The sequence below is a fragment of the Osmerus mordax genome, chromosome 5 (genome assembly GCF_038355195.1).
Source record: "Osmerus mordax isolate fOsmMor3 chromosome 5, fOsmMor3.pri, whole genome shotgun sequence".
Taxonomy (NCBI): Eukaryota; Metazoa; Chordata; class Actinopteri; order Osmeriformes; family Osmeridae; genus Osmerus; species Osmerus mordax.
This window is the reverse complement of record NC_090054.1, coordinates 10,338,115-10,361,843: the sequence shown is the minus strand read 5'-3', so window position 1 is coordinate 10,361,843 and position 23,729 is coordinate 10,338,115. Positions and strand designations below refer to the sequence as shown.

Genomic DNA, 23,729 nt, shown 5'->3' with positions numbered 1-23,729 from the left:
CTCTTCCCCCCTCTCCCCTCGCCCTGCCTCTCTCCATCTCTTCCCCCCTCTCCCCACCCCCCCCCCCCTCGCCCTGCCTCTCTCCATCTATTCCCCCCTCTCCCCCCCCCCCTCGCCCTGCCTCTCTCCATCTCTTCCCCCCTCTCCCCACCCCCCCCCCCTCGCCCTGCCTCTCTCCATCTCTTCCCCCCTCTCCCCCTCGCCCTGCCTCTCTCCATCTCTTCCCCCCCCCTCGCCCTGCCTCTCTCCATCTCTTCCCCCCTCTCTCCACCCCCCCCCCTCGCCCTGCCTCTCTCCATCTATTCCCCCCTCTCCCCCCCCCCCCCCCCCTCGCCCTGCCTCTCTCCCCTCCAGCCTCCTCCTTAATTACAACCAGATCAGACTATTAATGAAGCTGGTCTGATTTAGCAAAACACCTACCGGGAGACAGAGCTCGGCTCTCCTGTCAGAAGACATCACCCCCGTGTTGCAGTTAAGTGGTGACACCACACCGTGACACGTGTGACGGGGCAAAGGCTCGCGCGCGCGCACAAAGGGGGGCGATGACGTACAAACATGCCGACAGAGCTTTGATGAGCTCCTCTGTATGGGGGGTGGGGGGGGGGGGCTTTAAAGCACTCCAGTTATGTTGAGGCTTCCCACACGCATCCATATTTGATGTGCAGCGTGATGCTGGATGCGGCCTCGACAGCGAGCTCTCTGATCTCTCCCAACACATTTGTGTCAGACAACATGATGGTGCACACTGCGTTATCCGCCTCGTCTGTGTGTGTATGTGTGTGTGTGAGGGCGAGAGTGTGTTTATGCCGTCTTTCACACCAATACATTGGCCCTGGCCACCTGCAGAGAGCTCCATGTAATGGAGAGAAGCACACACACGCACACACAAAAGACCCAGCACCAAAAACCTGACCCCAACACACAGACAAAAACCCTAGCAGATCAAAAGGCTACACTCCATAACATCCAGAGAAAAGCCTGTTTACCGATCATCCAGTGTGAAGACAACAGACAGGAGTGGGGGGGGGGGGGGGGGGGCTTTTTGGTGAGGCTGGGGAGGGCGAGTGAGGCTGGGGGGGGCCACAGGGGTTGGGTTATACTGCTTGAGCTATTGCTAATGACTCTAAGAGGTGCTAGCCTGGGTGAACGGCCTTCCTAAGCTCGATACACAGCGTGCTTTTGTTATACGTCTCAAACTGAGGTCACTGAGGTCGCCACAGGGGTTTCCCGTGGTCTGTCACTGCTGGAATAAAACGCACCATTCAAACGTGTCAGGATCCGAAACAAATTGAGAGACAGAAAAACAGAGAGAGAGAGGTAGCGAGAGAAAGAGCGAGCGAGCCAGAGTAAGGGAGAGAAAGAGAGAGGATGAAGTAAGCATGGACTTTAAAAAAAGAAAGAAAGGAGAACGGAGCAACCATCGTTCGAATAACAGGAGGCAAAATCGTAAAACAACCCGGAACGTCCCAGAACATGAACAAATCCACTCTACTCCGGAACCCTGGATCATTTCACTCTCAACAGTGTTGTGGTGAAGGCCTGAAGTCAAGTCCTCTGACCCTTAAAGTAGACGGAAGTCTCTTCTGACTGACCTGAGACGGGTCATTAGGGGGATATCGCTAGAACAAGAGGAATCAGATATTTAAGAAGCTAGGGGTTGGGGAGTAACATGGCGGAAGGTTAAGTGAATTAAGAAATGTAAGTCCAGTTAAGCCCCTGCACCCCGCTATACAAGTCAGCTTCCTGTTGTCGGAGGGTAAAATGCTTAGGCTTTGCCGCGTTGTAATAGTATTACACATTAAACACCTCACAGGGTGCGTTTGAAGTCACTGTTTGTGTGTGTGCCTGTGTGTGCGTAAACCAACGCTCCAAAAACATCCTTACCTCCAGTGGAGGGAGACCACTGGACAGAGGAGGGGTTTTAACGGGCAGCAGAACAGAGAGAGGGAAGAGAGGGAAAGATTTAAAAAGAGGGATCGAGGACAGTTTGACTTTAATTAATGACTGCTCCACTCCCAATAACACTAGCCAAACTCTGGCCTATCTCCCCCGTACCCACCTCTCCCTGGTCCTCGATAAGACGTCGTACGATACGAGTGCACCGTGTTCCTATCCAACCGCGGCCTGTGTGTGTGTGCGCGTGTGTGTGCGCTTTGTACACGCACATGTAAAAGCAGCAAGGCGTAGATGGAACAGCCGGGGCAAGCCGGCCAGACTCTGTGACAGCAAGCAGAGGCTGCAGCCGTGTGAGTCGCTAAAAGACCCCTACCACCCCCCCCCCCCCCCCCCCCCACCCGAGACTGACAGGGAGCCAATCCCGGGACACGGACGTGAAGCGGTGAGGAGAAGCATCTGGACGACACGAAAACGAAATCTATTTTCTGACGGCGGACAGACGGACCCACTGTCCAACCCCTGCTAATCTAGCCCTCTCGTAATCCCTGTCAAAACCCTGGGAGGGAAGGAGGGAGGCAGGGAGGGGGAGAGAGAAGGAGGAGGAGGAGGAGGGGTCAGTGAACGAGAGATAAGGGGGGGAGTGAGAGTGTCAGAGCAAGATAGAGATAGAGGAACAGGGAGCGAGAAAAAAGAGAGAGAGAGAGAAGCAGGGGAAGGGAGAAAGAGCAAGCGATAGAGAGAGAGAGAGAGAGAGAGAGAGAGAGAGAAGCAGGGGAAGGGAGAAAGAGCAAGGGAGAGAGAGAGAGAGAGAGAGTTCGGGAACACTTGCATAATGCTGAAAATAGGTCTTGATCTTATCCCTGGGACTGGACCGAGGTGGACGGCCCACTAGCTAAATAAACAGTGAGGGGCTGGGCCGATGGACGCACACTGGAACACAGATCATATTCCATTCACGCCCTCTATTCACGGGATGGGCCCAGCAAAGTAGAGGACACAGTAGAGGCAGTATTACACTATTCCAATAACAGCCAGAGTCAGGGACTGAGCACTTCGGGCCTGTTAAATGGAAACTCGGAATGCCGAGCGCTTGGTGTGAAAAGAACGCGGAAGAGAGTGTCGGTACTCGCTAGCGTGTTCGCGTTCTGTATTTCAATTGACGCCGCGTCGCCGGTCCCACCAAATCTCTGGCCCCGAGGTGGGCTGCTCAGTCTCTACCGTAGGGATAGGATGGGGGGGGGAGTGTGTGTCCTGCCCTGCTCGACAGTATGTGCTTTGTATTCATTGCAGATAACGAGAGCCAGTTGGAGGAGAGGGGGGGGGGAGGAAGAAAAAAAAAGAGAGAAAGAAACAGCATTGATTTTGTTTGCTGGGCAGGCGTTTCTCCACACCGGGAGCAGGTCGATGCACGGAGCTGGAGGACTGGGGGAAGCTGCTGCAGGGACAGGCCATCTGCAGTGGACATTAGGTCTGCCTAGTGATCATGTCTGACTTATTAACCCAGCGCTCACACGCTAACGCACAGACATACAGGCAGCGGGAGGGGGGGGGGGGGGGTAGGAGTTGGCCACCTACACTGTTTACGCAGGGTGTAAGTCCCCCTATGGGAGAGAACTGGACAGACACAGACGCACAGACACAAAGACAGACAGACACACACACCGCCCGGCCTGAATGCCGTGCGTGTGCTGTGTACAGATAATTGTTACAATGTGAGAGAGGGGCTGCATGTTGTCTTTGGAGGCTCCTGGAAGCTCACTGCCTTTGATCACACAGTGACTGACAGTCTGGTAAGCAAGGTGCTACACGCACACGCACACATCATTACCATATATAGGCGAGATCGGGGATCAATCCGGTTCAACTCTTGATTATGTGTAATGAGGCAAGCACACTCTTGTTGGCCATACTCCTGTTTCTGCTTGCTGTGGTCTGAAGAACTTTTCGTTTTGTTTTTATTACGTATTCTTAGAGCAGTTTATATGAGTAACTGTGTCTGCAGTGTGTAGGTGACAGGCTGTACAAACACTCCAGTCACCACACTAACATTCTCTATCCCACAAGCCCCTGGAAATGGGACTGTCGTGACATTTTCAGCTGTGAGAGTGCAGAGATGGAGTGAGAAGTCTGAAGGGAGAGTGGTAGGCACACACACACACACACAGATGTGGACGCGCACACACACAGAAGGAAGCACAGGAAATTAGCTAGTTCCTGTCAAGGACAGCAAGGATAGGAGGAGAAAGACAGTGCTACAGAAAGAGATGAAGATGGAGAGACAGAGAGAGCAGACATTACTTTAGCAAGGCTACAGTTCATTTCTCCTCTGACACACAAACATTTGATTTTGCAATAACCTCTGTAACCCACCCTACTTACTGTGTGTGCGTGTGTGTGCGAGTGTGTGTGGCCCAGACCAGACCTCCTCCAGCACCACACCTCAGCAGTATGACCTTCGACCCCCAGCAGATGGCTCAGGGTGAAATCCAAAACTCTGTGTTTCCATCTCAGCACAAAACACACCGACAACTGGACACACGCGGTCATTTCGATGCGGTTGCTTCCACAGGGAAAAAAAACTCATACTACTCGGAAAAAAAGCCACTATTTTGTATGACAACGGTACCATGTCTCTCAGTGACTGTGAGATGGACATGAAGATAAGCCCATAGCAGAACCATGTCACCAAGAGAGGAGGAGATAAAAGGAGAATGCAGAGGAGGACAGAGCAGTAACAGTAGTGGATGTCTTCGGTCCAGGATCCGTGTGTGTGTGTGTGTGTGTGTGCATGCCACAGCGGTGAAATGCAGCATGTCAGCTCCAAGGAGCAGCCGGTCGCAGAACAAAGACTCAGTGAAGGAGCCTGCTAATGATCTGAGAGCCTGCACATTTTACCCAATGCCAGACACACAGACACACACACACAAGAGCAGGCAAACCGATACACAAATCGCTCCTCACTGACTGGCTGCTGTGAGATGGTCCACAGAAGTAATCTGTCTACAGGACAGAGGGAAGGAGAGAGAGAGAGGAGGAGAAATATTGAAAAAAAAAAAAAAATAGTTGGCTGAGGATATAGGAGATATTGTTAGGGTTAACCCTACACTACTGTGTGTGTGTGTGTGTGTGTGTGTATATTTGTGTGGTGTGTGTGTGTGTGGTGTGTGAGCGGCAGTTCATTAAAAGTCATGCCAACGTGGTTGAACAGCAGCTCCAGGCTCCTAGTGGCTACGCTAATCCTTCAGTTAGCTAGCTCGTCAATACCACCTACCCACCTACATGACACCCCTCCATCACTCCACGCTCCCGCTCCCTCCCCCTCCTTTCCTGTTTGCATTCACCCCTCCCCTATTCCACCGTTCTCCACCCCCCCACGAGACTCCACCACCTAGCCGAGCCCCCTCGCTGTGTTTCCAAATCCATCTTCCTTTCTTTCCCTCCACTGATAAAAGACACAAAGGGGATTTGTAGTCAGAAGTGAAAGTAGTGAGGTCAACTCCAAGCCTGGTTATTAAGCCCCCCCATACAACCTGCCATGGGGGGGGGGGGGGGAACCAGAGGTGAGGGCCCCAGGGGCCACAGACCATTCACTGGGTCCCGGCCTGGACACGGGACTGAGGGCGGGGTGGGGGCTAAGAAGTGAGTGAGGCTGGGTAATGGAAAGAAGCAGGAACGGCTTGGGAGTGGGAGTTGGAGCAACCAGCAACTAGAGACCAGGCCAGCCTGCCCTGCCACCAACACCACCGCACCCAAACCCCCTCACACACAGTCGCACTTCAATTCTGGCCTGTGGCTGTAGTAAGCCCTAATGCCGTAGCCTGCTGTGTTGAACCTGGCGTGCCCCGAGGCAACACAGTCCTGCACCCAGAGGATGTCCACTTCTGTCTGCTGGTGGGGGATAAGCCCTCTTTAGAACAGGATTTGCCCTCTCCCCACCACCCCTATCTTTGGGACCTAATTCAGTACATCTCAGTACAGATCATTTTTCATCTCCCAATCTGCTTTACTCACAGTGGTTGGGTGGGGGATAGGGATGGACAGTGGAGGGCTGGATCAAGATGGGGATGTTTCGAGGGAGGGGTGGGGTCAGGTGGGTGGGTGGGTGTTGTCAAGTGGGTGGGGTCAAGTGGGTGGGGTCAGGTGGGTGAGTGGGTGGGTTCAGGTGTGTTGGTGGGTGGGTGGAGTTAGGTGGGTGGGTGGGGTCAGGTGGGTGAGTGGGTGGGTTCAGGTGTGTTGGTGGGTGGAGTTAGGTGGGTGGGTGGGGTCAGGTGGGTGAGTGGGTGGGTTCAGGTGTGTTGGTGGGTGGGTGGAGTTAGGTGGGTGGGGTCAGGTGGGTGGGTGGAGTCAGGTAGGTGGGGTCAGGTGGGTGGGTGGGGTCAGGTGGGTGGGTGGGGTCAGGTGGGTGGGGTTCAGAGAGATCAGCTTTCTTAACACACTTTTCTGCAGTGATGGCATAGGATGAGGTCTTCTTCCTTCACATCTGCTCAGCTGAGCAATCAGGTCATCTTTTCTTCTCTCTCACACACACACAAACACGCATACGCACACACAGCATGTATGCTCCGAGACATGCTCTGCGTGCAGACTGCAGTTGTTGCCAATGACGTCATTCCTGATTCGGGCAACCTCTTGTCTCACTGCGTGAACGTGGAGTAGAGCAGGCTGGTTTAACAGACAAGCCTGTCCCGTCTGTCTTGTCTGTCCCGTCTGTCTTGTCTGTCCCGTCTGTCCCATCTGTCCCGTCTGTCTTGTCTGTCCCGTCTGTCTTGTCTGTCCCGTCTGTCTTGTCTGTCCCGTCTGTCTTGTCTGTCCCGTCTGTCTTGTCTGTCCCGTCTGTCTTGTCTGTCTTGTCTGTCCCGTCTGTCTTGTCTGTCTTGTCTGTCCCGCCTGTCCTGTCTGTCCCGTCTGTCTTTCTACTCCCCCTTCTGCCTGCCCAACTTTTCATCTGCCTCTGTGTGTCAATCCATCTCTCCATTCCAACAGAAGCACTCATCCACATGAGCCCAACAGTTTGATTGTCATCCTGTTTACCAGCCAGTTGACACCTCATGGTAAATTGCTGATGACATGAGAGGGCTGAAGACCCCCTCAGAAAACACGGTGGTAGGAATACAGACAACTACTTCAGTTAAATGCAGCTTCATAGCAAATATGATCTCGTCTCGACCTCCATCCACCTCTGACCCCCATGTAGAGATTTGAAGAGCTTAATTGGTGCCGGTTGTGTGTGTGACGTTCATGGTGTGTTTGTGTATGTGTGTGCCACCGCGAAGCAGGGAGATACTGTATACTGTATAGGGATGAAGTGAGCCACACTTATGTACAAACACACAGACACAAGCTAGCCAACCCTTCCACTGTTGATAATGAGTAGCTTTCTACATGCGTACGTGTCAAGGTTGAGCATGCACACGCACACACACTTTATTAGACAACACTGCTTTCCTCTCCCACCTCTCAGACAAAACGACTCCAATCGACACAACCACTGCTCTGCTGTACTCCTACTACTGCTTTCAGCTGTTATAGGCTCAGAATACCCTTTATTCTTATCACCCACACACACACAGACACACAGACACACGCGCGCGCATTTTCGATTCACATAAACATCGACAGAATCCTTATATATACCATAACGCTCCAGCCCACAATGCTACGATCCTGGTGGTGACATTTTGAAATATCATACTCCCTGTGACATTTCAGACACACGGGTATCTACAGTGCATTTCTCTGCAGCCTACTCTCGATCAGAGATACAGTATATCAGTCAAAAACAGCCTGGGGGGAGGGGGGGGGGCTGTTTGCTTGTGAAAGCAATGATGTGATGAAGCCCTGTTCATTACCGCCTTGTTAGCCACTGGTAGTATCAGAGGGAGAGATTGTCAGATCCGTCACGCGCAAAGCCTTTTCTACTCGCGTTTAACCTAGGTGGGAATGAGCTGGCAGGCCAGGAGTCCCTAAATGAATCGCCTGGTATCAAAGTGTTCTGGCTGATAGCAGTGAGCTTGTTTGTCTCTCTATCGGGGCCCCCGGGGGACACAGCCACTGTACGTGTGCCCCTCCAATCAGGCCATGGCAAGAGACTTGCCCTAGGATCTTATGTATGTATGTGTGTGCGTGTGTGTGTGCGTGGGGGGGGGGGCTCAATGTGTGCATGAAGTCAACACCAGAGCAGCAACGCATTACGATCAGATGTCCGCATGTGATATCGGGTTGGAAACAAATAATCTGTAAAGCTGTCGTTTGAACGCACTGTCCCTTTGTAAGCCTGGTGACATGTTAACCGAATGAACCCAAGAGGGTTTCTTTATTTCTGTATGTACTGTAAGCCATCTAGCACACAGATGCCCCTACTGCACCTCCCCCTGGTCTGTGAATTTAGGGAAGAACATGAGTTAGTTCTATCTCTCCCTATCTTACCTGGTGTCCATGACGATCTTCTTGGTTGACTCAACTGACTAGGACATCAGTCGCTATAGCAATCCATCCATGCCACCGTCAGAGACAGGAGCAGGGATAACAGTTCAGTCAGGATTCTCATGTTTCATGTGTTCACTAGACAGGTTTTGCATGAACATATCAACAATCTCCCAGTCAAGGTGATGGGTCATGACATTCCCCCACTCTTATATTCACAGGTAAGATGAGATGGCTGCAGAAACACTCCATTGCAATGTCTTGTAAGTGACCGTTTGGAAAGTTTGAAAAACAAAACAGGCCATTTCCTGGATGTGCATTGCAGTGCCAGTGAGCCGCACCAGAGAGAAACCAAGCTTTCAATCTGAGCTCCACCCAAAACACAAGAACACAAAATGGCGGATGAAAAAGAAAATCATTTGGAGGGATTTTATAGATTGCAGATTTAATGTCCGGCAGATAGAAGAAGGAAAAAAAAAAAGATCAGGGATTAATCCTCTTAGTTGTTTGTTTGGTAATCTGATTTAGTCTGATTTAGTCTGCTCTCTCGGGTTGTGGTTGCTAACGTTGTGGTCGCTGGATGGACAATTTGCACCTTCCATTTACCAGTGATTTGGGTTATATTAGGGTTTTGACTTAACATATCAACAAATCTCCCGGCAGGAACACCAAAGCCAGGGATGTGTCCGGGTCAGAAACCTCTTTCATTTTGTCACTGCTTTTCGAAGAGACAACATCTTTGTCTCTCTTCCAAATCAATGACCTACTTTACACATTAACACACAGACTAGTTTCAGGGTAGCTACATGGCTCCAGCCCCAGGCTCTTTTCGTTTTCAGCTTCCTTCCTTGTTTATATATATACATATATTTTTTTTTTTATATTGTTTTTTTGACTTCAGTTCAACCCTGCCTAAAAATTCTGCAATCCCTTCTTTCTCACTTCCTCCATGTTCAGCTGATCCCTTCTTCAACACGACTGGATGGATAATAAGGGGTTTGGCTTTGCCTTCACTGTGACTGGATCCTGTGTTGTCATTCGGGGAGGTGAGGCTGACACGGAGGCCCACCTGAGGAGTCCAGAAGCGGGGCAGAGCTATTTCCAGCTCCCCCCTCCCCTGCCTCCATCTATGAAGGGAAATCACCCCCCCCTCCCCTCTCTACCATCCACCCACGCACGCAAAGCCACAGAACACATTGAAGAATAGATCTATTATTCAAACAGGCTCTTATGGACCAGACGTTGAGTCGCCGACCTATAGTGTACACCTCACATATTTCAGACAGAACACAATAGGCAAAATACCTTTAATCCGAACATTTTTGCATGCTAACTTGCTCTGTTGGACTGTGCCCTGAACAGGTTAAATCTGGGAGTTAAGGGGGTGACGGGGGGGGTGACTCAGACCTGACAGCCCTTGCATTCATTCAGTCTGTCTACCATACAATATTGCCTTCATTTAACGCCGCCATAGGGAAGGTTTGAGGGGAGCTGGAAATAGAACACAAAACATTTTTACAATGTGAGGAATGGCATATAGAACTGACGTCCAAAGTTCATAACCCCACCCTGAGCTGCAAACAGAAACAAGCTGTTCCCTCGGAAGCATAGTAGCAGTAGTGAATTAAATCCAACGCACGCACACACACGCAGTGTTTATGAAACATCAGGAAATACCAGAGAAGGCATTCCTGTGCAGCCATCCTGGCTCATGTGATCGTACACACGCGCGCGCGCACACACACACAGACCAGATTGTATGCGTGTTTGCTCAAGGACCATGATAAGAAAATGGGGTAACAGGGGGAAAATGCGTAATCTGATATGCATGACTTGAGGTTTCTCTCTGCCTCTCCTTTCTTTTCCCTCTTGGAAATCGCAGGTTGCATCCATAATTTACACCAGCCTCCGCCTGTCTCCCTCACTCCTGTCCTCTCTCTTCCCCTTTCCTTCCCCTCTCTCTCCCCCCCGCTCCCGCTCGCCCTCTCTTCCTCTGCAATCTGGCTTTTGCAGCTCTCTTTATTAGCATACTGCAGAATGTGCAGATGCCACCGGAAAGACTCCCCCTTCCAGCAGTGGGAGGCCTTGCATGCACCCACACGACGCCTTGGAAATTTCACTCACTTCCACGCACTCAAATCAAAGGGACGAGGGTGTTACATTTACATTTAGTCATTTAGCAGACGCTCTTATCCAGAGCGACTTACAGTAAGTACAGGGACATTCCCCCGAGGCAAGTAGGGTGAAGTGCCTTGCCCAAGGACACAACGTCAGTTGGCATGACCGGGAATCGAACTGGCAACCTTCGGATTACTAGCCCGATTCCCTCACCGCTCAGCCAACTGACTCTGTGTTAGGGTGGTGGCGTGGGTCTGGGGGGTGGTGGGGTGTCAGGCAGGTACAGATTACAATAGCCCCTCTCTGGGGGACTGATCAAGGTATTGATAGAGACGGATCAGTGGGTATGGGTTGTAACTGAGTTGGGGGGGTTGGCTCAACATCAGAACCGCAGGGCCGGTCATGTTTCCGGGCTCTGGGGACAGTTTCTCAGAAGGCCATCCTGAGCGTGGTACAGCCCCAGAGCGCACGGTCACCATTGCACCTTTCTATCGACGCCCTCCAAAACAATCGGCCTGAAAGACGCCGTGCGATGGACAAAGATGAGACATTGTGCTTGTCCTCCATCTCGGGTCTAGTCTCACAGTGTCACAACGGGTAACAGCTCGGTCTCAAGCTTAGGAAGTCATCAACTTATTTAGAAGTCCATCAACAGTCATATTGCACTTCTTTTGCATCTCATTTCATATTTTATATCTTACATTGTATAGTATTGTTTTAGAACGATTTAGAACGTTTTTTAGACTTTTTCCAACTTTTTATATTTAAGATTCTTCCATGTGTATCGTATGCACCTCCCTGCCACAGTAAATTCCTTTTTGGTGGGAACTTACATGGCGAATAAAGCCCATTCTGATTCAGATTCAACAGCCACCACCCAATGACCCTTAATTTAGTTCATCTGGCAGTCTTTTGTCTCCTGCTGAAACAATGGAAGGCGTTGTGCCAGATACTGAGGCATGGTTAAGGTGTTTGTGGTCAACGACGGAATAGTGGGACATCGCAAAACTGCTCGTTTAACGTTGTGTTGAAAAGTTCTGCCCTGGCTGCTGGCAAACGGCCCTGGTTCGGGTTGAAAATCATTGTGCTTCGTACACCAGGACACCAACAACTTTCTGAAACAATCTCTCACAGCTCGAGAACCCCATAACACTATGCATGTCCCCTAATGAGATGACATAAAGCACAAAAATACAGCAGTTTCTAGATGTGGAGCACCAAATACAAACAACCCAGGCACTGTACATTACTTCATACCGAACACGGGGTCATTTAGCCCCGATTGAAAATGACTCGGTGCTGCTCTCTTATCTTTTGATATTGCCCAATGTATTCACTTTAGAGGCAGTTTAACAAAGCCATGTAAGGACTGTCTGCATTAGCCAGTGAGCAGACAGGACTCAGTATATGACATTAATTAGAGTCTTACCAGAGGAGGGGCAGATTCCTGTGTTTCGTATTACCCAAAGCTCCTTATCCTCATCAATCAAAGAATATGCCTGGAATTAGAGCAGAATACATGTGCGGAACACATTAGAGTCTCTGACCAAACGTAATCATCTGTTTAGGGCACAAACACATTTTTTGGGGGTCTGATCATTCATCATGGATGAGATAATGCATTTTCTTTGCTATAACGGAGGTTTAAAATAATACATGTGACACGTCCTAAAAGAAAAACGACCACAAGCACGATCATAAGAACAGCGGTTTGTCTTCGCAACGGCATCTGTTTTAAATGTAAAGACACGTCCTCTTGTTATGGTGCTCTTTCCGTTTAATTGAGTCTCTCTGGAAGTGAAGCGGAGTGTGTAGCACAGTACTGTACGAACATGTGCTGTGGGACATCGTGGAAATGAGAGGTCTACGTTGGATGAACACAGATTCAGATCTCAATCAATGCGGATCTCCATCGGCATTGACAATCGCGACACGATGTTCCATCAAACCTCCCTAGATCCTCTATCGGTGCGAGACTCATTAGTGCACAGTGACACTGGGGAACCAGAGAAACTGTACGCACCGCAGATTGAGCATGTCGGCGGTTGGGTTCTGTTGGGTTCTAGAAAACGCGTCCACTTGAAGACTGTGTCTCTTTGAACTCTCTTGGCTGTAATCACAGATACATATTTCAGCCCAGCTTCTGTCCGTCACAGACCACTATCTGCAAGGTATCTTAATAGGAGAGCCATGTGTCGACTAGCAATGTGCTACTTTGCAAGCGACGATGTTTGACGCCGTTCTCTGGGAGTTGCAAATTCTAGTCGGTCCGTTAACATTCTGCTCCCATGTCTGTGGACGACGCATGGATCTTCCACACACAGCCGACCGGTGGAAAAGGCAGGTATGAATCTTCGCAGGCCACAGATTGGCCCACATTTAATTATTGTTAACACCGATACTAGGAAACTAAGTGTGCCTCCATTAGTTATTCGTTTCCCCCATATTTGAGTCAAATTACATTAGTCATATGGGTTTAATTAACTAAATGTGATCTGATATTGTAATTTCACACTTGAATACTGGGATACTGAGCGCCATACTCAAGCACAAAAGAAACATGGGAAACTAGCACTCATTAGAGCCGCTTATGGGTAGTCATGCATTGGCATTATGCTATATGATCATAATTAGGCTTTTTTACAGGGAGGTTACTTTTATTTCTTTAAGACTCTGCTCTTTTTTTGGCCCAAGCTCTTAGTCTAATTAGCTATTCAGAACCATGTCAAATTCAAGTCTTTCTTCTAGTGAATTATCCAACCTCTCATTAGCGCGTATCTCAAAGACCTCAGTGACAAAGTCTTCTTATTCTCCCGTGGACCAAGAGTGCCCATACAAAACTTTTTCCATCATCACAAACGCCCACATGCTCACAGGACGCCACTGCTGTGGCTGCAGCTCTAGCTGCAGGTGTCTGCTATTCAAACAGGCAGCGCAGAGCTCCCCTGGGAGTTTGCCAAGCCTGTGTTCAGTTCCCTTGGAGAGGGTCTGCTAGAGTATCGTCGCAGTGTCGTGTTTAAGGGCTGGGCAACTCTCCCTCAGACAAAAGGGACTGAATGCATTTCGGGCGAGGGGTGTAAATAGCTCCATGTCATTGACATATCCTCTGCACTGACACATGAGGTATGAAGTAGCGGACTTCCTCGCAGCTCGAAAATATATCTGCCGAGAAATTTCCGCCTGCTTACAGAAAACCATCACACCACTGGGCAACAGCCGCGGAATTATCAGCCCCCCGAGACGAACGCAGGCATTGATTTGTTGCTTGTTTGTTTATGTCGAGCCCTCTGTGGAGGACAGGCGCCTCCTCCTGTTGAGACGTCGTTTCCGTGTCACACAGCGTGATGGGATGCAAGGGGTGTGGGGTGATTTGGCCACACACACAGACACACTTTGAGCATTACATCTGGATTAATCTCCATTGGGCGTCATCACAGATGCCATTAAACGTGGCAGAAGGCGAGAGTAGCGCAGGAGAGAGGCGGCCCGGTATGAATAATTTATTCGGGGCCTCATCTCGTCTCACACTGGGGGGATTTCTGCTTTCAATTTACACCATTTCTTTTTTTTTCTTCTTCTCCCATATTCAAATATGCACTGCAGATTTGTTGTGATTGGCACGCAGAAGGTCAACGTGAGCTAGCCAACATCGCTAGAGTTCTCCGGGTCTATTAGCAGGCTAGGTGCTCAGTGCGTCACATGTCTTTGTGTGTGCGCGTGCGTGTGCACATGTGTCAGTGTGTATTGCGCGAGCCTTTGTTTACCCCGGTTTGTGCTGCGTGACACAGGAGAATAGGTCTGCGGAGAGCAGAGACAGCGGTGTGTGTCGGAGCTTATTAGGCTGCTTTCCAAGGACACAGGAGGCTCTAGACATCACACCGAATAGGAGAAACACTGTAACTAATCACAGGAGGGGGAAGTGAGGACTACAGAGAGAACAGGAGCAGGGGGACAGAGAGTCGGCTAGAGAGAGTCAGCTAGAGAGAGAGAGACAGCTAGAGAGAGAGTCAGCTAGAGAGAGAGAGAGACAGCTGGAGAGTCAGCTAGAGAGAGACAGCTAGAGAGAGAGTCAGCAGGAGGGAGAGAGCGAGAGAGAGGGAGAGAGGGGGGGAGAGGAAGAAAAACTGAGACAGGGGCAGGGAGGGAGGGAGAGAGAGATAGAGACAGAAAGAAATGGCTAGCCTCGCTTCCATATCCACACAGGGACTGTGAAAGTGACAAGAAACGGTTCAGCAAGACACAGGTCAGAGAGAGTACAGAGGCGGCTATTAGCTGAAGAGACTCAGTGGAACAGAGAAAAGAAAAACAAACGTAAAAAAAAAGAAATAAAAAAAAGTATATTTGCAAGTCCTCCGTGTGAATTCTCGGCGCTTTGAGCAGCCGAGCGCTGCTGAGGGACTTTACATGTTGTCGTTGTTGTGCTAGTCCACAGGGAAAAGATCAGCCTTTGTCAGTTTACTTCACCGTGAAAAAGAGACCCCGACACACACAAACAGAGATACAGACAAGCACCTTTGTTGGCTTAAAAAAGAACAAAAGACAAAAAGAAAAAAAAGAAGAACAAAAAAGAGACACAGAGCTCCCGTATGTCAATGTCTGAAATACAATCACGTCCTCTAAAATGTGTGACAACTCAAATCCTCTCTGGAATAGCATGCGCAGCAAGTCGTGGTTCATCACCGTCTCAGTGGTTACAGTGAGAAGTGGTCGTCACTTAAAAAGGAACTCCTCGTACGAGCAGAACGAACGGTTCAGAAATGGGCTAAATCACTGACAGACAGAGAGACTCTATCTGACTTCATGTCTGGGCAGTCACTCCAATTTAACCCCGAAGACCTCCTCTAGGCCTCTCTCAGTAATACACTTGTCTAGTGTATGTTTAACAGTGTCAAATGTTGCTGACCGCGGGCTAAGATGCACTCTTAGCAACCCTTACTCCCTCCGTCTGTAAAATGAACAGAGGTAAACACCAGTATGACACGGCTTGGAGGAATGCGTGCACAGATTGATGTGCCCCCCCCCCCCCTCCACTATCCCTCCCTCTCTCTATGGGTAGGTCTATATGTAACCAGTAATTATCGAGGTTATTTTCTCCAGAGGGCTCTGAATCCCCGTTTATGGTCATGAGTGTGTCAGTGGCCTTGGCCTCGTCACCCCCACTCACCCCCCACCCCTCTTACCCTGCGAGGAACAGGACACTGTCACAGTTGCAGCCCAAAACACAACCACTCCCATCCCACCCTACCCCCGCTGCTAGAACTTCCAACTCGGCGGTTGCTGAAACCTTTCCACTGCCCTGTCGTCAACCTCTTTGGGGGATTTGTTGACACACAAAGACAACAGAACAGACCTTCTAGGCAGTCGTCCTTTCTTATTAACCAGAGGAAAGTCCGGCTTGGAAGTGTGTGTGTGTGTGTGTGTGTGTGTGGGGGGGGGGGTTTACTGTGCGAATCTTTGGCAGGCAGACTCTGGAGGATTGAGGGCCGGATTAGAACATACGTTTCCTGCAGCAGAGGAAGCGGTGCTGTGAGAGGCCACTGGTTAACAAGCACAGTCAAACACAATAGGCCTAGCCGCTCAGGAGAGACGAAGAACACCTTCGCCTGAGGACTAACTAAGGGCTGTTGTTTCTGGCTGTCTGCTCCACGCTGTAGGTTTGTGACTTGGCAAAAAGTTGAAAACAAATTAAATAACGGAAGGGTGGTGGGGGGGGGGGGGGGGGGGGGGGTTATGCAGTACATTTGTTAGGGGCAAACTGCCCGGTCTGTGTGTGTGTTGTAGCGTGGGTCAGGAGGGCACACGGGGGACAGTCGTCCGCCCCCCCCCCCCTAACAAAAGGGGCTTCCTCCTTGGTTTCGGCAGCCGGGTCAGCTTTGTCAGCACACGGAAATGCCTGGAGAGGGAATGATAATACTGGCAAGTCCCTGCAGCTCTTCCACAGAAAACCACACAGGTCCTGCAACTGCACCCAGAGAACACACACGCACACACACACACTCACGCAGTAACATTATCACACATGCGCTAGCACGCACACCCCGAGCTGCCAGGGCAGAGGGCTCGGGTTACACTTGGGAGTTAACCTAAAGAACATAAACACTGGTGTTCCCTTACCGCTTCAGAGCTCCAGAGGAGAGGGAGCCCTTTCCACGTACAGCACAGGAGCTCGAGGCGGGGTGACGTGACCCCTGGACCTACAGCACCAGACACACAGAACCACCAACTGACCTCCACCTGGACACACAGCAGCCACAGTTCTGGACCCCCAAAACGTAAGATGGACAATAACAACTTTTTTTGGAGGAGGAAGTGGGTGAGGAAATGTTCTTCGGTGAAAAAATGTGACCGGGTGTACCAGTTCATGAGGTTTGTCGAGCGTTTATCGAGGTTCTCTGGCCGTGGAGGAGTTTTCCAGGCAGCTGTTGGCTTCTCTGTCGGGCCTGTTTATCCAGTGACAGCGGGCAGGCAGCCATGACACCAGGAGGCACTCTGGCAGCCAGTAGGGCTGACAGACGTATCTCCTCCATGACATACAATACACACACTCGCCGCACGCATCCACATGCATCCACATGCACTCGCTCACACAGACAGATCACACCCCGCTTGCATCTGTAAGGCAATTACCCCTCCTTTAACCCCCTCCCCCCCCCCCCCTCCCCTCCCCCCTGCTCCCTCTTACTTGTCTGAACCAGGTTTTCTGTCTCCGGTCACACACTTGGCTTCCTTGTACTCTTAACGTGGTGCACACTTGCGCTGGGTTGTCTGGCGAGCAACCAGCCAGAGTGGGTGTGGGGAGAAGGGGGGGGGGGGGGGGGGGGGAGTCAGGGAGGGGACCGGGAGGGAGGGAGAGGGCGTCGGGGGGCGAGGGAGAGGGGGTTTGGGAGGGGTGTTTTGGAGGGAGGGAGGAGGTCAGGGAGGGAGAGGGGAAGAGGGCAACAAGGAGGGAGAGGGGGGGGGGTCATGGGAGGGAGAGGGGGTTGGGGAGGGAGGAAAAGGGGGGTCATGTTTCATGGGGGCCAACTGTTGGACACACAGCCTCTCCAAAAGGAGCAGAGTTAGCTTGCCCCAGTGCTTTCAAGCTCCAGACACGCACGCACACACACACACACACACGCACACACTTATTTACCAGAGCCCAGAGCCAGCTGCAGCCGTTCTCAATTAGGAGGGTCAGAGAGCGGGGAATAACTCACGCTCTGGTATCTAAGGCTGGAAGCAACCACAGACCCACGGCAACAAGAAACCATGGCTGAAATGTACTGGGTTGAACATCGGGCTGAGGCCCCACGTGTGTGTGTGTGTGCGTGTGTGTAGGTGCTTGTGTGTGTGCGTGTGTGCGAATCTGGCCGTGTGAGTGGGCGTAAATCTGCACTCTGTCAACACGCTGTCAGTGAATTTCGACCGTGGTATCTAAGCAGCCGTACATGACCTATGAACGCCGTGGTCGGTGCTGAAACACCTTTTCTCAGGTGATCGTAAGCAGGTACTCTCCCTACACTGAAACACTGGTGACCACATTCTCAACCCAGCCTGGGTCTCCCTGCCGTTTACAACAGAATGCACGCATACCTGCACACACGGAAATACACACACACACACACACCCACACCCCATGCAGAGAACGACTTAATTGCTTTGTTTCAGTGGTCCCTTCTGAATGAGGGAAAGAGGCTTGGAGGTTTACAAGTTACATCTGCTGGTGTTGGATTTCTTCAAGCTATGGAGAGTCAGTCAGTAAAATACACACACACCGACACACATACACACAGCAGGTGCTGTACTTCATACAAGCTTCGGGCCTCCAAAGCCCGTTGCATCGGAAGGAGGTGAAACCAGAACTAAACATCTGTCCCTCTTTAGCAAAAAACCCTCCGATTCCACTATACACAAAATACTGGATTCTAAGATCAGGCAGAGCAGTATCATGGCACAGTGTGTCATGCGCTGAGTTCGATGCTGTCAAACAGGAACAGGAAATGAATTTATCAGCCCGGTCGATCCAGCATGAGTTTGCCTTCCCAGCCGTTGCACTACACAAACTCTGCCGAACTCTGAGTGATCAATTATACAGACTGTATAGACAGCTACCACTTCAACTGGCAGTGTATATCACGTCATGAAACATTTTTCACCTTTCTGCCCAGTTACCATTTAAAGATTTATGATTAAAAAAAATATATATATATACTGATCTACATGGAAAATTGGTTGGTAAGAACAACTTTAACTGGCAATTACAACTGTCATTATGGCACGACATTTGGGAGGAATCTTGTATTGTATTCATAGACTCAGAGTGGAGTATCTCTGGAGCTGTTTGTTGAAAGAGAAAGTGAGTGATATAGGGAGAAGGAGAGAGGGAGAAGACGGATGGATCTATAGAAAGGAAGAGAGAGATCAAGATAAAGAGAAAGAATGAGCAAGAGATAGGAAATCAGCAGAGATAACATCTGAATGAGATCCCCAATCTTTCCATTGAGACAAACAGAGCCATCTCTTCATCTGCACTCTTTCACCTGAGTTCACCTAAAGCACAAGCTCACATGCAAATTCAAGTCACGAATATAGACAACTACCATTATTAATAGATGGTGATGGCAGCCATTACCCCCCCCCACTACCACCACCACCCATTCCAGCCAAGGAACATGTAACTGGGATACTGGAATTTCTGCACACCATTCAGAAATTATTCAAATGAAGCCATCCGTTTTTTTTCTGTTTACATTATTGAATGGGTTGATGGAACTGAGCAAAGTGGTATTATTCGTAAACAATTCAGCAATTCATCTGCCCCCCCTGCTCCCACTCTTTCCCTCAAACGCTCTCTCTTTCCCTCTCTGAGATGTAACAGGATGTGCGGGGAGGGGGGGGGGGGGGGGTGGGGGTGGGGGGTATTATTGACCGCGTGTCGTCTCGTGATGTGCACTGCATTACACTCATTCGTCAGAGTGACAGGGACGACTGACAGGCCGGGCGGGCAGCGTGCGGGCCGTGTAATCACACCACGACGCCATGACACGAGGGAGTCAGGTGGCTGAGCGGTGAGGGAATCGGGCTAGTAATCCGAAGGTTGCCAGTTCGATTCCCGGTCAAGCCAACTGACTTTGTGTCCTTGGGCAAAGTACTTCACCCTACTTGCCTCGGGGGAATGTCCCTGTACTTACTGTAAGTCGCTCTGGATAAGAGCGTCTGCTAAATGACTCAAATGTAAATGTAAATGACGGCCCTGCCGCGGCTCCCTGTCCCTGCCTCTTGACGGCGGTTTCCTCCCGCAGGGTTGACAGTGGGAGACACACCTCCTGCCATTTTGGAAAGGAGTAGGGGGGAGGGGGGGGGGGGGGGGGGGGGCTGGACAGACGTATCTATTCAAACAATCATTCGTGGTGACGTAGTTATTGCAGGTGAGACTTCGGGCTACCCTGCGTGTACTCATGTCCTCTGCGTCGCTACCGAGACGGCACAAAGGCCATGGACACGCGAAGGCGGTGCGACCCGACGCAACCCGCGCCTTCGACGCGCTCTCGACCGCGACGAGCAGCTCCGCGGCTCGTTCTGTCGCTCCGCCAAAATGGCATGCGCGTTTCGTGGCCGCAGCCCAGGGACTCGCTGGTTGAGGGAGAACCCAGAGCCCTTGTCCTCGTACGCTCTCTCCAGGTACAGCTTCAGACAGTTCTCAGGCCGAGACAGGCCCAGACACACACAGGAGAGTGGGAGAGAGAGAGAAACACTAGAGCCCTTGTACTTGCTGGCCTTCTCACTGTGTCACATGAATACATTTGCCTTCCGTCAACATTACAGAAAGAGACAGAGGGAAAGCTTGAGAGAAGGAGCGAGAGAGAGAGAGAGAGAGAGAGAGAGAGTGCCAGTGGGTAACAGAGGGGGAGAGGAAGTGTTAGTGACTAAGAGAGAGACAGAAAGAGAGAGAGAGACAGAGAGAGAAGGAGAGAGAGAGAGCGAGAGAGAGACAGAGAGAAAGAGAGAGACAGAGAGATGTGGATCGTCATGGCGTGAGCTCATCTTCGGAGCCCTGACATCCTTTATCGGGGAAAACGCCACGCGGCGCGCTGAGGCGCCGTCAACATACCGTTTTAACTCCACACTCAGGTCACCCCACGACGTGTCAACGTTAGCAGCGCCGAGACAAATCTATCCGGCCCGAGAAAATACGTCTCGTCGCAACGAAGAGAGCGACACTCGGAAAACCACGTGCGTCGTGACAATGTCTTTGTCTCTCACGGCAAATGAAACGTGGAGTGTTTGATTACTTTAGGCATTAGTGTAGCAGCTTGATCATCGGTAGTGCGAATGCAAGTGTGAGGGTGCATGGATACATGGGATAGTGGGGGGGGGGGGGGGGGGAGACAGGCTTTTGGTGCATGCAGCATGTTTGTGGAGAGACCGAGCAATGCCTTCCCGAAGCTTTTGTGTGTCTGATGTCGTGTCCTGTCACATTCTGTATCATTGTTCTGTTTTGTGCACTGCCACTCTTGCTGTGAGTGTACTCTTACTGTCACTCTGCTTTGTGTGTGTGTGCAAGTGTGTGTACGTACATGTGTGCGTGCCTAAACCTGTCGCTCTCAGTGCTCTGATGTCTGTGTGCTAATCGCTTTGGCTGATCCCCGTCAGCCGGGCGTGTGGACGTGTGTGTGGACGTGTGTGTGTGAGGCAGATGTTCCTGGGGCCGCGGCACTGCTCAGCATTCACACACCACACTAAGCAAGATTAAGCAGCGCTTATATTTATTTATTTTCCTCTATCTGTCCACCGCACGGCCTCATTCTTAATCCCCAGCAAGATGCGCACAGTACAGCAGGAGTGCTGGATGTGTGTAAGCTACGTAGCAGGTGTAGCTTACCAGAGGTGGCAGAAATTGTGCTGGAAGTCCAGCTGAACTGCACGAGCTCAGGCTGATGCATACAAGCACAGATACGTGATATGAGACGGGACTGTCCGTCAAATCCTCTCATTCTTCCCTATCCGTCACTGGTTCTGGTAGGTTCGGCAGGTTTTCCTCTTTGAACCCAGACCCAACCAGACCAGGGCTTCCATCTCCTCCCCCTGCAGTAGCCTGGAGCTGTGTCAACACCAAAGGCACGCACTTCTTCCAGAAGTGCCACCCCAATCATTTGGCCATGTTTACGTAATAGCAGTAAAATCCCAAGAAGAAAGGGTGAAAGAAAGAAGGTCTTAGAGCAAAATCTCTTCCTACCTGTGCGAACGCTGACTTTACAGTAGTGTTGTTGTCAGCCCCCCCCCACCCCCATCCCTCGCTTCATGTATTCCGTGGGGAGTGTTCCTCGTTGGCCGCTTCCAGAGACTTCCTCTGAGGGAGGGAGGGAGGGAGGGAGGGAGGGAGGGAGGGAGGGAGGGAGGGAGGGAGGGAGGGAGGGAGGGAGGGAGGGAGGGAGGGAGGGAGGGAGGGAGGGAGGGAGGGAGGGAGGGAGGGAGGGAGGGAGGGAGGGAGGGAGGGAGGGAGGGAGGGAAGGGGGGGGGAGGGAGGGGGGGGGGAGAGAGAAAACAAAAGAGAACCATTATACTACAAATATATCAGCTGTTCACCTTCACAAACATCAATGTCCGGCACTTGTACCCTCGTTGTCCAGTGATGAAAACTGAAATTGAAAGTGGTTCCTATACATTTACATTACATTTAGTCATTTAGCAGACGCTCTTATCCAGAGCGACTTACAGTAAGTACAGGGACATTCCCCTGAGGCAAGTAGGGTGAAGTGCCTTGCCCAAGGACACAGCGTCAGTTGGCATGACCGGGAATCGAACTGGCAACGTTCGGATTACTAGCCTGATTCCCTCACCGCTCAGCCACCTGACTCCTATAGGATCAACTGTTAGCCCGGTCCACAAGAGCAATGGGAAGGTCTGGCCACAGCAGGTCACAGACAGACGACTTCAAGTCCCATTCCACCCACCAAAGCACAGTCAACACACAGCAGTCCTGTGTTCCGCCCACACACACACACACACACACACAGATATACACACACACACAGAGAGAGAGATACACACACACACACAGGTCCTTCACAGTTACCTCCACTGCTGTCTCCACTACTCTAGCCCCCTACCCTCCTGTCTCCTGTCTGGACACTAGAAGCTCTGCTTGGGTCTCAGGCTACCTGATTCCCGTGCCGCTGATTCGGTAAAGAGGAGGGGTGGGGGGGGGGGATGTCCATAGTTTGAGGAATGGGCTTTGGAGCGCAGCCAAGGAGAAGGGATGTTTTATGGGACCGAGACAAGAGGGGGTCCAAGCAATAAACACACGGAGGGCGGCGCAGGTGCCACAGACAAAAGTCATTTAAAGGCCTCGCGTCTCAGTTACGACAGGTAAGCCAATTAGACCGCTATTACCCAGCCATAACCCTCGCTGACGCGGCCCCAAATCGCCGGTTTGTTTTTGTACGTCTAATGTGCCTGTAGTAGCCTTTTACAGCCTTCAGTTTATCGAATAGTTAGGTAAAAAAAAATGCTAAAAAAAAAGGCAACTTTCGTGCACGCTTCCTATGGCACCCAAGCAATATAATGTGTGTTCAATTGAATTCCAGTAGTAATACAAATACAGGAGAATACATGTTCCGTGTACATGGGCTGAATGCAGAATGAGACTGGTTTGGTGCAGGTGGGGGCGAGAGACAAAGAGAGTGAAAGAGAGCACAGCGAAAGATAGAAGTGGTAGGAAGAGACCAGCATCTCCGCATATTGGAAAATGCTGAAAAGCAATCACTGAAGAATGCAAACCTTCATGAGGAAATAAACGGGCTGGAACGTCCCGCACACAACTGCAATTGAGTTTCATGGAATCACTGGATCTGAATGGAAGATATCAATCTGGGAGAATATTAGTACCACTTGAGGCAGACTTTGATGTATATGGTTTCAGGACACGCAGTGCAATGCTACGTGCTGTCTCCAATGGTGAGAACATTATTGAAAAGTGAAATAGTTCAGCAGTTTGGCAAAACTTCCACCTCCTTTATTTCTGTCCACAGTCTGAACCCTTTCATCCAGAATTCAAGAAGCTACGGTAAAATCCTCAAAGAAATTAATCGTGTTAAATAAGGCTTTTATCTGTATCCGTGACCCTGAGTGGTGTGGGTGTGTGTGAGTGTCTATGTACAAGTGTGTTAACCCAGACGAATGCTTCCCAGAGACAACCCGTCACCTTTGTGTGTAAACTCTTTGACAACTCTTTGCTAGGCAGACATGTTTAGTTTTTTTCTTCTCCTTCTGTTAACATTATCTCTGCTTGTATCCCTCTGCTGAAATTTTCT

General features: G+C 50.7%; 1 protein-coding gene across 5 annotated transcripts in view; it reads right to left on the bottom strand.

Annotated features, from left to right (window-relative positions):
* zmiz1a (zinc finger, MIZ-type containing 1a) overlaps window positions 1–21,717 on the bottom strand; it is a 60,634-nt gene extending 38,917 nt beyond the window's left edge. For 4 of the 5 annotated variants that reach the window (XM_067236320.1, XM_067236323.1, XM_067236324.1 and 1 more), the window contains exons 1-2: window positions 21,653–21,682; window positions 11,867–11,936 (exon numbers count right to left, since the gene is read on the bottom strand). The gene's annotated coding sequence lies outside the window, so the exon portion shown is untranslated. Of the gene's footprint in view, window positions 1–11,866; window positions 11,937–21,652 lie in introns of all 5 variants that reach the window. The other variant, XM_067236322.1, reaches the window with a different exon arrangement.
* Between the last annotated feature and the right edge of the window lie 2,012 nt (window positions 21,718–23,729).